This window comes from Capra hircus, chromosome 8, assembly GCF_001704415.2.
Source record: "Capra hircus breed San Clemente chromosome 8, ASM170441v1, whole genome shotgun sequence".
In the NCBI taxonomy this organism is placed as follows: domain Eukaryota; kingdom Metazoa; phylum Chordata; class Mammalia; order Artiodactyla; family Bovidae; genus Capra; species Capra hircus.
In genome coordinates, this window is record NC_030815.1 from 3,686,143 (window position 1) to 3,699,761 (window position 13,619).

Genomic DNA, 13,619 nt, shown 5'->3' on the forward strand with positions numbered 1-13,619 from the left:
TTTCTAAAACAAAGTAATTTAACATGAGTTCTATCTGAACTTTCCACATTTTTCCCCTTTTTTGTCTCGATATCAATAGTATTAGAATTTTATCTAACATTTAACAGGTGACTCAGAAATACCTGACCAGAAATATTTTTATTAATAAGTAGAAACAAGAGGTATATATCCATGGGTTATAAGCTGTATAAGCAGTTAAAATGTTAATAACTCTTAAGCCGAATTGAAAGTATACATTTGATGTTGCTAATGTGATTGATGATACTTTTGAAAAATTCTTTCTAAAATGTATCTCCCCAAAATGGAATTAATTATTCCATTTCTAAAGAAATTTGAGAAAGTTACAAGATTTACTAATGCGTGTTCTGCACATTTCATGCAGCAAGATGCTGTAAATTTTTTTCAATATTTTACATTTTTTTTTACCATTCCCAAGGAAATTCTATAAAGCAACATAAATTCCAAATTTAGAGAAATATTCTACCTGTCTGGGGCTTCCCTTGTGGCTTAGTGGTAAAGAATCCACCTGCTAAGACAGGAAATGCAGATTCGATCCCTGGGTGAGGAAGATCCCCTGGAGAAAGAAATTGCAACCCACTCTAGTATTTTTGCCTGAGAAAAACCATGGGCAGAGGAGTCTGGCGAGCCACAAAGAGTTGGACACAAGTGAACACACATGCAAGTTGCATGTTTTAAAATTTTCTATATTGAGTACTAAAAGACATCCCAAAAATATTCAAGAGGAGAAACTTGTGTCAATAATACTTATTTAAAAGTTAAATACTTATTTACATAAATACTTATTTACAGATATGTTCCTAAAGAGAATTGAAGACAAGTTAGCAAGAAAGCATGACCTCACTCTGAGTAAAACCTGTGTGTGCGTGTGTGTGTGTGTGTGTTTGTGTGTGTGTAGGCATGGTGTGTGCAGGCATGGTGTGTGCATGTGTGTGGGCGTGCGTGTGTGCGCGCGCGGATGCGTGCTTGTGCGCATATGTCAGTCTGAACTGAACAAGCTTGTTTAGTCAGTCTGAAACAAGCTTATGTTATCTCATCCCTAACTCAGAAGCTGAGTAGACTCAGGAGAAAAAATGATAAGGAAACAGAGCTAAGGGCCATTTACAGGCTCTGTCACATTTGGCCGAGTTCCTCCTGGCAGAAGGATGGCCTGATACCATCGAGTACATCAATGTTCATGTAAGGCAGTAATAGAAACTCCCCAAAATTCAAAGCCCTCGCAGACACTTTAGTTCCAGTAATTCAATGCTCAAGAGTAAAAATTTGCTGTTGTAGGAACTGTTGTAAAGCACACTCATAATGGCATCTAGTATAAATCATCTCAGTTGCTGTCAATTATGTATTTAGTATAATAAAAATCATTATTTATTTTTCATAAGAATGTAAAGGAATCAACATAGGTCCATTAACAATATTCTGCTCTGCCACTTAAACAAAGGAGTTGCCAATGCTGAAATAGAACTGAGGAGAATTATAAGGGGGGTGGGGAAGAGATATGTAGAGAGGAAAACAAAAGGAGAAACTGAAAATAGTGAAATCTGAGAAAATGAAAATTACCAAATATACTAAGAAATGTGTGTGTGCAAATACATTTTTCCATCTACATTTTAAAATACTGGATATTTTACTTGTGCGTTTTGAAATTGAGGTTTAAATCTTCTGCCACAGCAGTAACAAATTTCCAGGTTTTTCTTTGTTTTGTTTGCTGGATGTTTTCTGATATATTTGAGCATTTCTCTGTGTGGAGGTGACTTTATGCTTTTTTGCTACTATCACATGAATAAAATAGTTTTCTGCAGTCCTTCATTTGGCTTTTGGCTTTGCTTAGTGTGAACTTTATCATGTTGAAACTTCTAATATTTATGGAGTCTGTCTGACATTCTTTTCCTTTATAAATTCTGGTTTTCCTATCTTGCTTAAAACTTTCTCCTCAATTCTAAGGATTCTTATTATGTTTTATTTTTACATTTAGAATATTAGCTTATTAGAAAGAATTTAGTATATGTGATAAAATAAGCCTTATTTTTTCAAGTGGAAATCCTATTAAACTGTATTATTAAATTGTTAACCACTGAATCAAAATATCATATATATATGTAGGATATTTTATATTTCTTATGTTATTTTCCTATATAAACTTACAAATTATTTTCTTTAGTACTCTCTAAAATAGGATCTTGATTGATTTTGATGTAAATACCTGTAATAAATTTAGCAAGGTGTAAAAGCATAAAGCTATTCTTTTCTGTTCTAGAACATTACAGGTGTCTCCAACCTTAACTTGGGAAACTCTTAACAGAATAACCTTAATAAAATAATGAAGTTTCATTGTCCAGAAATTAGTTGGGCATGCCATTTTTCTGAGATGGACATTAGATGGTGATTGTCAAAAATACTTAATGTTTCAGCAGCAATTAATTTTACGAAACTTTATTTGTTAGCCAGTGAAATGTGACTTCCACAGTGAATGCTTAAAGCTAGGGAAACAAGTTAAAAGGCCATATTCCAATTGAATTGTGAATATCAATAGAATTTTTCATTATATATTTTAAAACTCAAGTGATTGTTTCATTTTTGTTTGATAGTTGAGGCTAAATGAATCAAATTATGACCAAACAATGTATTCATCTTAGATTTTTTGGTCAATTCTCAATGTATGCACTATTCTTTTATCTTTCTGTATCCCTAAATCTGAATTAAAAGTTTAAAGTGTCAAATGTCAAATGGTAGAAGATAGCAAATATGAAAAAGTATGAGTCAGAGAAGAAGAATTAATAGGGAAACCAAAAGTCTTGTATTTGACATTTAAGTATCTTCCTCAAGACTTCATCATGAACAATTTGTAGACTTAACTACAAATGAAATGTCACAGATAATTATTCATGTACCTTTGACATTTTATCTGAGGTTTTGTGAATGAATTTTGTAATTTGGAACACTGGGAGCCAATATTCAGGGACTGAAATCTCAGAACTAGCTATTTTAAACTATTTTATGGAAGTGTGTATTTAGCTAATTTTATTAAGTATAATAAGGCAAATCATGACTAGAGAAACAGAATATAGGTCAACATGGAGATTCTTGACATATAAAAAATTAAATGAAAAAGCATTTCTGATATCAATAACTATTAGTGTGGTTCAATCTCTCAGTCGTGTTCAACTCTTTGCAACCTCATGGACTGCGGCATTCCAGGCTTCCATGTCCATCACCAAATCCTGGAGCTTGCTCAAACTCATGTCCATTGAGTCGGTGATGCCATCCAACCATCTTGCCCTCTGTCATCCACTTCTCCTCTTGCTTTCCATCTTTCCCAGCATCAGGGTCTTTTCTAATGAGTCAGTTCTTTGTATCAGGTGGCTAAAGTATTGGAGCTTCAGCATCAGTCCTTCCAATGAGTATTCAGTACTGAATTCCTTTAAGACTGACTGATCTGATCTCCTTGAACTCCAGGGGATCTCAAAAGGAGTCTTCAACAGCCTGGTTCAAAAGCATCAGTTGTTCACTGTTCAGCTTTCAGAACCATGGTCAGTTCTCATATCCATACAAGACTACTGGAAAAACCATGATTTTGACTAGATGGTCCATTGTCAGCAAAGTATATTCTGTCTAGGTTTGTCATAGCAGTTCTTCCAAAGAGCAAGCATCTTTTCATTTCATGGTTGCAGTCACCATCTGCAGTGATTTTGGAGTCCAAGAAAAGAAAGTTTCTCACTGTTTCTACTGTTTTCCCAGCTATTTGCCATGAAGTGATGGGACCAGATGCCATAATCTTTGTTTTGTTTATTTTTTTATTATTTTTAATTTAAATATTTCTTTTTAATTTATTTTACTTTACAATACTGTATTGGTTTTGCCATACATTGACATGAATCCACCACGGGCGTACATGCGTTCCCAAACATGTACCCCCCACCCACCTCCCTCCCCATAACATCTCTCTGGGTCATTCCCGTGCACCAGCCCCAAATAAGCCACCTTTTTCACTCTCTTCTTTCACTTTCATCAAGAGGCTCTTTAGTTCCTCTTCACTTTCTGCCATAAGAGTGGTGTCATCTGCATATCTAAGGTTATTGATATTTCTCCCGGCAATCTTGATTCCAGCTTGTGCTTAATCTAGTCCAGCATTTTGCATGATGTACTCTGAATATAAGTTAAAGAAACAGGGTGACAATATACAGCCTTAACACACTCCTTTTCCAATGTGGAATCACTCTGTTTTTCCATGACGAGTTCTAACTGTTGCGTCTTGACTTACATATAGATTTCTCAGGAGGTAGGTAAGATGGCCTGGTATTCCCATGTGTTTGAGAATATTCCACACTTTGTTGTGATCCACACAGTTAAAGGCTTTGGCATAGCCAAAAAATCATCAACCTTTGGCAATAAAGCCAAAGTAGATGATTTTCTGGAACTCTTTTGCTTTTTCTATGATCCAATGGATGTTGGCAATTTGATCTCTGGTTCCCCTGGGTTTTCTAACTCCAGCTTGAACATCCAGAAGTTCTTGGTTCATGTACCGTTGACGGCTGACTTGAATTTTGAGCATCACTTTGCTGGCTGGTGAGATAAGTGCAATTGTGCAGTTGTTTGAACATTCTTTCGCATTGCCTTTCTTGTCTGGTGGTGACTTTGTAGTATATTGAGTGAAGTATCATCTTTTAGGATGATACTTTAAAATAGCTTTAAAATAGCTCAGCTGGAAATCCATCAACTGCACTAGCTTTGTTTGTAGTGAAGCTTCCTAAGGTCCACTTAACTTTGCCTTCCAGGAAGTCTGGCTTTAGGTGATTGATCACACCATCAGTTATCTGGTTCATTAATTATAGAGGTCTTTTTATTTCCTCTTTTGAAATAATTAAAATAATATCCCATATTGTACTTCTGAGCCTTAGGATAAATATTATCCATTTCTGAAGAACTTACTATATAAAAGATATATGTAATGTTAATTACTGCGTTGGTTAAAGTTCAGCTTTTCAGTTCAGTTCAGTCACTCAGTCGTGTCCGACTCTTTGCGACCCTATGAATCGCAGCATGCCAGGCCTCCCTGTCCATCACCAACTCCTGGTGTTCACTCAGATTCACGTCCATTGAGTCAGTGATGCCATCCAGCCATCTCATCCTCTGTCATCCTCTTCTCCTCCTCCCCCCAGTCCCTCCCAGCATCAGAGTCTTTCCCAATGAGTCAAGTTTTTGCATGAGGTGGCCAAAGTACTGGAGTTTCAGCTTTAGCATAATTCCTTCCAAAGAAATCCCAGGGCTGATCTCCTTCAGAATGGACTGGTTGGATCTCATTACAGTCCAAGGGACTCTCAAGAGTCTTCTCCAGCACCACAGTTCAAAAGCATCAATTCTTCGGCACTCAGCTTTCTTCACAGTCCAAATCTCACATCCATATATGACTACTGGAAAAACCACAGCCTTAACTAGATGGTTCTTTGTTGGAAAAGTAATGTCTCTGCTTTTGAATATGCTATCTAGGTTGGTCACAACTTTTCTTCCAGGGAGTAAGTGTCTCTTAATTTCATGGCTGCAGTCACCATCTGCAGTGATTTTGGAGCCCCCCCCCCCCAAAAAAATAGTCTGACACTGTTTCCACTGTTTCCCCATCTATTTCACATGAAGTGATGGGACCAGATGCCATGATCTTCGTTTTCTGAATGTTGAGCTTTAAGCCAACTTTTTCACTCTCCTCTTTCACTTTCATCAAGAAGCTTTTTAGTTCCTTTTCACTTGCTGCCATAAGGGTGGTGTCATCTGTATATCTGAGGTTATTGATATTTCTCCCGGCAATCTTGATTCCAGCTTGTGCTTCTTCCAGTCCAACATTTCTCATGATGTACTCTGCAAATAAGTTAAATAAGCAGGGTGACAATATACAGCCTTGACGTACTCCTTTTCCAATTTGGAAACAGTCTGCCGTTCCATATCCAGTTCTAACTGTTGCTTCCTGAGCTGCATACAAATTTCTCAAGAGGCAGGTCAGGTGCTCTGGTATTCCCATCTCTTGAAGAATTTTCCACAGTTTATTGTGACCCACATAGTCAAAGGCTTTGGCATAGTCAATAAAGCAGAAATAGATGCTTTTCTGGAACTCTTGCTTTTTCCATGATCTCGCGGATGCTGGCAATTTGATCTCTGGTTCCTTTGTCTTTTCTAAAACCAGCTTGAACATCTGGAAGTTCATGGTTCACATATTGCTGAAACCTGGCTTGGAGAATTTTGAGCATTACTTTACTAGCATATGAGATGAGTGCAATTGTGCGGTAGCTTAAGCATTCTTTAGCATCGGCTTTCTTTGGGATTGGAATGAAAACTGACTTTTTCCAGTCCTGTGGCCACTGCTGAGTTTTCCAAATTTGCTAACATCTTGAGTGTAGCACTCTCGCAGCATCATCTTCCAGGATTTGAAATAGCTCAACTGCAATTCCATCACCTCCACTAGCTTGTTCGTAGTGATGCTTTCTAAGGCCCACTTGACTTCACATTCCAGGATGTCTGGAAAGTTCAGCTTATAGAAGGATATTATTGTTCTATCTAAAACTTTGAAATACTTGACTCTCTTTTATGAGAACACAAAACAAGTCATGTCAATTTAGAAAGGAGGCAAAGATATTAATAATATTACAAAATGTTGTGCATAATCATAATCAAGGACATAGTAAAGAATCTGGAAAAATCAGAATTGAGTTAATTTCTATTGGAATTCTCTGTCTCTTTTTTTCCCTTTCTTCTTCCTTCTGAGTGTTTGCCTTGTTCTTATTTCATGCAGCCAAGCTGATTTATTTATTTTAAACCACGAACCAGAATAAGGCAGTCAGAAGAACATAGGTTTACATTCTGTTACTTTAAAATATCTTACCTGCTGAGTTGGAATCTTACAAGGAGACAACCTGGGCAGGATTCTGGTTGGCCTGACTTGAGGAGTGTCCACATGAACCAATTAACTGTGACCCATGTTTAAAAGGCTCCACCAGAAGGTTGGGGAGCAGAAGCTTGGTGCACTTCCCTAAATAATTGTGAAGGTTATTCTCTGAAAATGGGATGGAGGACCTGAGAGTGTTTTCTTTTTCATTCTAGGAATAAACTCCTATAATTTGTAGTTGTCCAACATGCAAATCTAAGGGGGCCAACTTATTAAAGTGCATATATTTAAAGAAATAAAACTAGAATGTCTTGAGTGTGTTTAAATAATTTTCTGATCAATTGACCTTCTTTTGGTTTAGGAAACAGCTTTTAGAATTATGGAAAGTGACTGGAAATCAATAGCTTAGAGACCTGCTTAAATGAAATGAGAGAAGAAAAAAAAAGCAACCTCAAAAGGGTCAAAAGTGGAGATTGCTGACCTTAAATAGAAAATAAACTTGCAGTTTTTAACCCCATCTAATTTATTCAGCTTCACGTTAATATTTTAGCACATTGTTTGTGGCCACAAAGCCCGCATTCTAGCATCTTGCTCTATAATTCATCACTGTCTTGTTAGCTCTTTGCTATTTCCTGGTGGATTTAAAAACATGGATTTTATTTAGCTTTTCAAGTTTCCTTAGAAACAGAGAGAGAGAGTGAAATAGAAAATAGAATAACATACCCCAACCTCATTGCAATCCTACTTAACAATCAATTTTAGTATTGATGATGTATTTAAGTTGTAGGAAAATAGGGCATGAAAGGATAGTCACATCCTAGGTCCCCAGTGAGTTCCAGGGATGGGCCACCAAATGAGGGTCTTTGGCTTCTCATAGGAAAGAACTCAAGAACTCAAGCCATAGTAAAGGGAAAATGGTTAGCATATAATTTAGTACACTGTAAGCCTCTAAAAATGCCTATTATATCAGCATTTCCTCCAACTGCAACTAAAGAAACATACATTCACACTTGCAAAGACTTTAAAATAAAATTTTAGGTTTTATAAATGTCTGAATAGTGGAGTTTTGAAAGACTAAGCTGTCTCTCAGTTCAGTTCAATTCAGTCACTCAGTCACGTCTGATTGTTTGCGACTCCACGGACTGAAACACACTAGGCTTCCCTGTCCATCACCAACTCCCGGAGCTTACTCAAACTCATGTCCGTCGAGTTGGTAGGGCAAGCCAACCATACCATCCTCTATCATCCCCTTCTTCCATCTTCAATCTTACCTAGTTCAGGGGCTTTTCCAAAGAGACAGTTCTTCGCTTCAGGTGGACAAACATTGGAGTTTCAGATTCAACATCAGTCCTTCTATTGAATACTTAGAACTGATTTCCTTTAGAATTGACTGGTTGGGTCTCTTGGCAGTCCAAGGGACTCTCAACAGTCTTCTCCAATGCCACAGTTCAAAGACATCAGTTCTTTGGTGCTCAGCTTTCTTTATGGTCCATCGTTCATACCATACATGGTTAGTGGAAAAACCATAGCTTTTACAAGTTGGATCTTTATTAGCAGAGTAAACTCTCTGCTTTTTAGTATAATATCTAAGTTAGTCATAGCTTTTCTTCCAAGGAGCAAGCGTCTTTTAATTTCATGGCTGCAGTCACCATCTGCAGTGATTATGGAGCCCCCAAAATAAAGTCTCTCACTGTTTCCATTGCTTCTCCATATATTTGCCATGAAGTGATGGGACCAGATGTCATTATCTCAGATTTCTTAATGTTGGGTTTTAAGCCAACTTTTTCACTCTCTTCTTTCACTTTCATCAAGAGGCTGTTTAGTTCCTCTTCACTTCTGCTGAATCTCTGGTTCTGCTGGCTTTTCTAAATCCAGTTTGAACATCTGGAAGTTCTTGGTTCACATACTGTTGAAGCCTGTTTGAGCATTACTTTGCTAGTATATGAGATGAGTGCAGTTGTGTAGTACTTTGAACAATCTTTGGCATTGCCTTTCTTTGAGATTGAAATGAAAACAGACTTTTTCTAGTCCTGTGGCCACTGCTGACTTTTCCAAATTTGTTGGCATATTGAGTGTAGCACTTTAACAGCATCATCTTTTGGATCTGAAATAGCTCAACTGGAATTCTATCACCTCCACCAGCTTTTGTTCATGTGTCCTAAGGACCACTTGCCTTCGCATTTCAGGATGTCTGGCTCTAGGTTAGTGATCACACCATCATGGTTATCTGGGTCATTAAAATCTTTTTTTTGTATAGTTTTTCTGTGTATTCTTTCCACCTCTTCTTCATATCTTCTGCTTCTGTTAGGTCCATACAATTTCTGTCCTTTATTGTGCCTATCTTTGTATAAAATATTCCCTTGGTATCTCTAATTTTCTTGAAGAGATCTCTAGTCCTTCTTATTCTATTTTTTCCCCTCTATTTCTTTGCATTGATCACTGAGGAAGGCTTTCTTATATCTCTTTGCTATTTCTTGGAACTCTGCATTCAAATGGGTATATCTTTCCTTTTGTCCTTTGCCGTTCACTTCTCTTTTCTCAGTTATTTTTAAGGTCTCCTCAGACAACCATTTCACCTTTTTGCATTTATTTTTCTTGGGAATGATCTTGATCACTGCCTCTTGTACTATGTCAGGAACCTCCATTCATAGTTCTTCAGGCAATCTATCAGGTCTAATCTCTTGAATCTGTTTGTCACTTCCACTGTATAATCATAAGGGATTTGATGTAGGTCATACTTGAATGGTCTAGTGGTTTTCCCTGCTTTCTTTGATTTAAGTCTGAATTTGGCAATAAGGAGTTCATGATCTGGACTGCAGTCAGCTTGTGGTCTTGTTTTTCCTGCCTGTTTAGAGCTTCTCCATCTTTGGCTGCAAAGAATATAATTAATCTGATTTTGGTATTGACCATCTGGTGATGCTCATGTGTAGACTCACAGAGTCTTCTCTTGTTGAAAGTGGGTGCTTGCTATGACCAGTGCATTCTCCTGGTGCAACTCTATTAGTCTTTGCCCTGCTTTATTTTGTACTCCAAGGCCAAATTTGCCTGTTGCTCCAGGTATCTCTTGACTTCCTACTTTTGAATTCCGGTACCTTATAATGAAAAGGACAACTTTTGGGGGTGTTAGTTCTAGAAGTTCTTATAGGTCTTCATAGAACCATTCAACTCCTGCTTCTTCAGCATTACTGGTTGGGGTATAGACTTGGATTACTGTGATATTGAATGTCTTTCCTTGGAAACAGACAGAGATCATCTGTCATTTTTGAGATTGCATCCAAGTACTGCATTTTCAGACTCTTCTGTTGACTATGAGGGCTATTCCATTTTTGTATGAGATTCTTCACCACAGTAATGGATAATGGCCATCTGAGTGAAATTCACCCATTCCAGTGCATTTTCGTTCCCTGATTCCTAAAACGTCAACATCACTGTTGCCATCTCCTGTTTGACCACTTCCAATATACCTTGATTCATGGACCTAACACTCCAGGTTCCTATGCAATATTGTTGGGTAGGTATGGCATAAGCCTTCTTGAAGGAGGTCACCATTAACCCCACCATAGAGCCGCCAAATGTTACATAGGACTGGGGAAACAGACTTTGGAGGACACGAACAAAACCTTGTGTGTGCCAAGACTCAGGAGAAAGGAGCAGTGACCCCCACACAGCCAGGCATGCCTGTGAGTGGCCAGGAGGCCCTGGCAAAGACGTGGCCTGCTGCCCTGTTGGGGCACTGAACACAACAGTCCTGGCATAAGCCCTGTTGAAGAAGGCTTCTATCACCACCATCACCCCTACCATAGAATGGTAAAATACAAAGGGAAAGACTAAAAATCTCTTCCAAAAAATCAGAGATAACAAGGGAACATTTCATGCAAAGATGGGTACAATGATGGACAGAAATGGTACAGACCTAACAGAAGCAGAAGATATTAAGAAGAGGTGGCAAGAATACACAGAAGAACTATGAAAAAAGATCTTAGTGACCCAGATAACAATGGTGGTGTGATCACTCATCTAGAGCCAGACATCCTGGAGTGTGAAGTCAAGTTTGCCATAGGAAGCATCAATAAGAACAAAGCTAGTGGAGGTGAAGGAATTCCTGTTGAGTTATTGCAAATCCTAAAAGATAATGCTGTGAAAGTGCTGCACTCAGTATGTCAGCAAACTTGAAAAACTCAGCAGTGGCCACAGGATGGGAAAAGGTCTGTTCTCACTCTAGTCCCAAACAAAGGCAATTTCAAAGAATGCTCAAACTACCATACAATTACATTAATCTCACATGCTAGCAAAGAAATGCTCAAAATTCTTGAAGCTAAGCTTCAATAGTATGTGAACCAAGAACTTCCAGATGCTCAAGTTGGATTTTAAAAAAGCTAGAGAAACCAGAGATCAACTTGCCAACCTCTACTGGATCATAGAAAAACGAAGAGAATTTCAGTCAGGCTTCTGCTTCATTGACTACCTTAAAGCCTTTGACTGTGTGGATCAAAACAAACTGTGGAAAATTCTTTTTTTATTTTTTTTTTAACTGAGCATTTTCATTTTTAAAAATTTAATTGGAGATTAATTACTTTACAATCTTGTATTGGTTTTGCCATACATCATCATGAATCCACCACAGGTATACACGTGTTTCCCATCCTGAACTCCCCTCCCTCCTCCCTCCCCATACCATCCCTCTCGGTCGTCCCTGTGCACCAGCCCCAAGAATCCAGTATCATGAATCGAACCTGGACTGGCAATTCATTTCATATATGATATTATACATATTTCAATGCCATTCTCCCAAGTCATCCCACCCTCTCCTGCTCCCACAGAGTCCAAAAGACTGCTCTATACATCTGTGTCTCTTTTGCTGTCTCACATACAGGGTTAATGTTACCATCTTTTTAAATTTCATATATTCGTGTTAGTATACTGTATTGGTGTTTTTCTTTCTGGCTTACTTCACTCTGTATAATCGGCTCCAGTTTCATCCACCTCATTAGAACTGATTCAAGTGTATTCTTTTTAATGGCTGAGTAATACTCCATTGTGTATATGTACCACAGCTTTCTTATCCATTCATCTGCTGATGGACATCTAGGTTGCTTCCATGTCCTGGCTATTGTAAACAGTGCTGTGATGAACATTGGGGTACAATTGCCTCTTTCAGTTCTGGTTTCCTCAGTGTGTATGCCCAGCAGTGGGATTGCTGGGTGATAAGGCAGTTCTATTTCCAGTTTTTTTAAGGAATCTCCACACTGTTCTCAATAGTGGCTGTACAAGTTTGCATTCCCACCAACAGTATAAGAGGGTTCCCTTTTCTCCACACCCTGTCCAGCATTTATTTTTTGTAGACTTTTGGATCACAGCCATTCTGACTGGTGTGAAATGGTACCTCATTGTGATTTTGATTTGCATTTCTCTGATAATGAGTGATGGAAATGCCAGACCACCTTATGTGCCTTCCGAGAAATCTATATGCAGGTCAAATGCAACAGTTAGAACCAGACATGGAACAACAGACTGATTCCAGATCAGGAAAGGAGTATGTCAAGGCTGTATATTGTCCCGCTGCTCATTTAACTTAGTGCAGGGTACATCATGAAAAACGCTGGGCTGGATGAAGCACAAGCTGGAATCAAGATTGCATGGAGAAATAACAATAACCTCAGATATGCAGATGATACCCCCCTTATGGCAGAAAGCAAAGAGAAACTAAATAGCCTTTTGATGAAAGTGAAAGATGAGAGGGAAAAAACTTGCTTAAAACTCAGTATTCAAAAAAACAAAGATGGCATCTGGCCCTACCACTTCATGGCAAATAGATTGTAAAACCATGAATCAGTGAGAGATTTTATCTTCTTTGGCTCCAGAATCACTGCAGTTGGTGACTGCAGCCATGAAATTAAAAGACTCTTGCTTCTTTGAAGAAAAGCTATGACCAACCTAGACAGCATTTTAAAAAGCAGAGTCTTTACTTTACCGACAAAAGTTCATCTATTCAAGGCTATGATTTTTCTAGTAGTCATGTAAGGATGTGAGAGTTGGACCATAAAGAAAACTGAGGGCCAAATAATTAATGCTTTTGAACTGTGGTGTTGGAGAAAACTCTTGAGAGTCCCTTGGACAGCAGGGAGATAAAACCAGTTAATCCTAAAGGAGATGAGTCCTATTCATTGGAAGGACTGATGCTAAAGCTGAAGCTCCAATACTTTGACCAACTGATGTGAAGAACTGTCTCCTTGTAAAGGACCCTGATGCTGGGAAAGATTGAAGGCAGGAGAAGAATGGGATGACAGAGGATGAGACAGTTGGATAGCCATCACCAACTCAATGGATATGAGTCTGAGCAAGTTCCAGGAGTTTGTGATGGACAGGGAAGCATGGCATGTTCCAGTCCTTGGGGTCGCAAAGAGTCAGACACGACTGAGCAACTAAACTGAACTGAACTGAAGGACATGGATGCAATCTAGATGTCCATGGACAGAGGAATGGATAAAGAAGTCATGGTACATATATACAATGGAATATTGCTCAGCCATAGAAAGTATATATTTGAATCAGTCATTATATATTTTATAGAACCCAGGGAATATACAAAATTAAGAGTGAACGATGGGAAATCTATGGACCTTGAGTGACTATGGTATGTCATTGTAGCTTCATGAATTGCAAAATATGTACCTCTCAGGTGGGGGATGTTGATTATGAGGGAGGCTGTGCTTTTTTAGTGATGCAGAATATA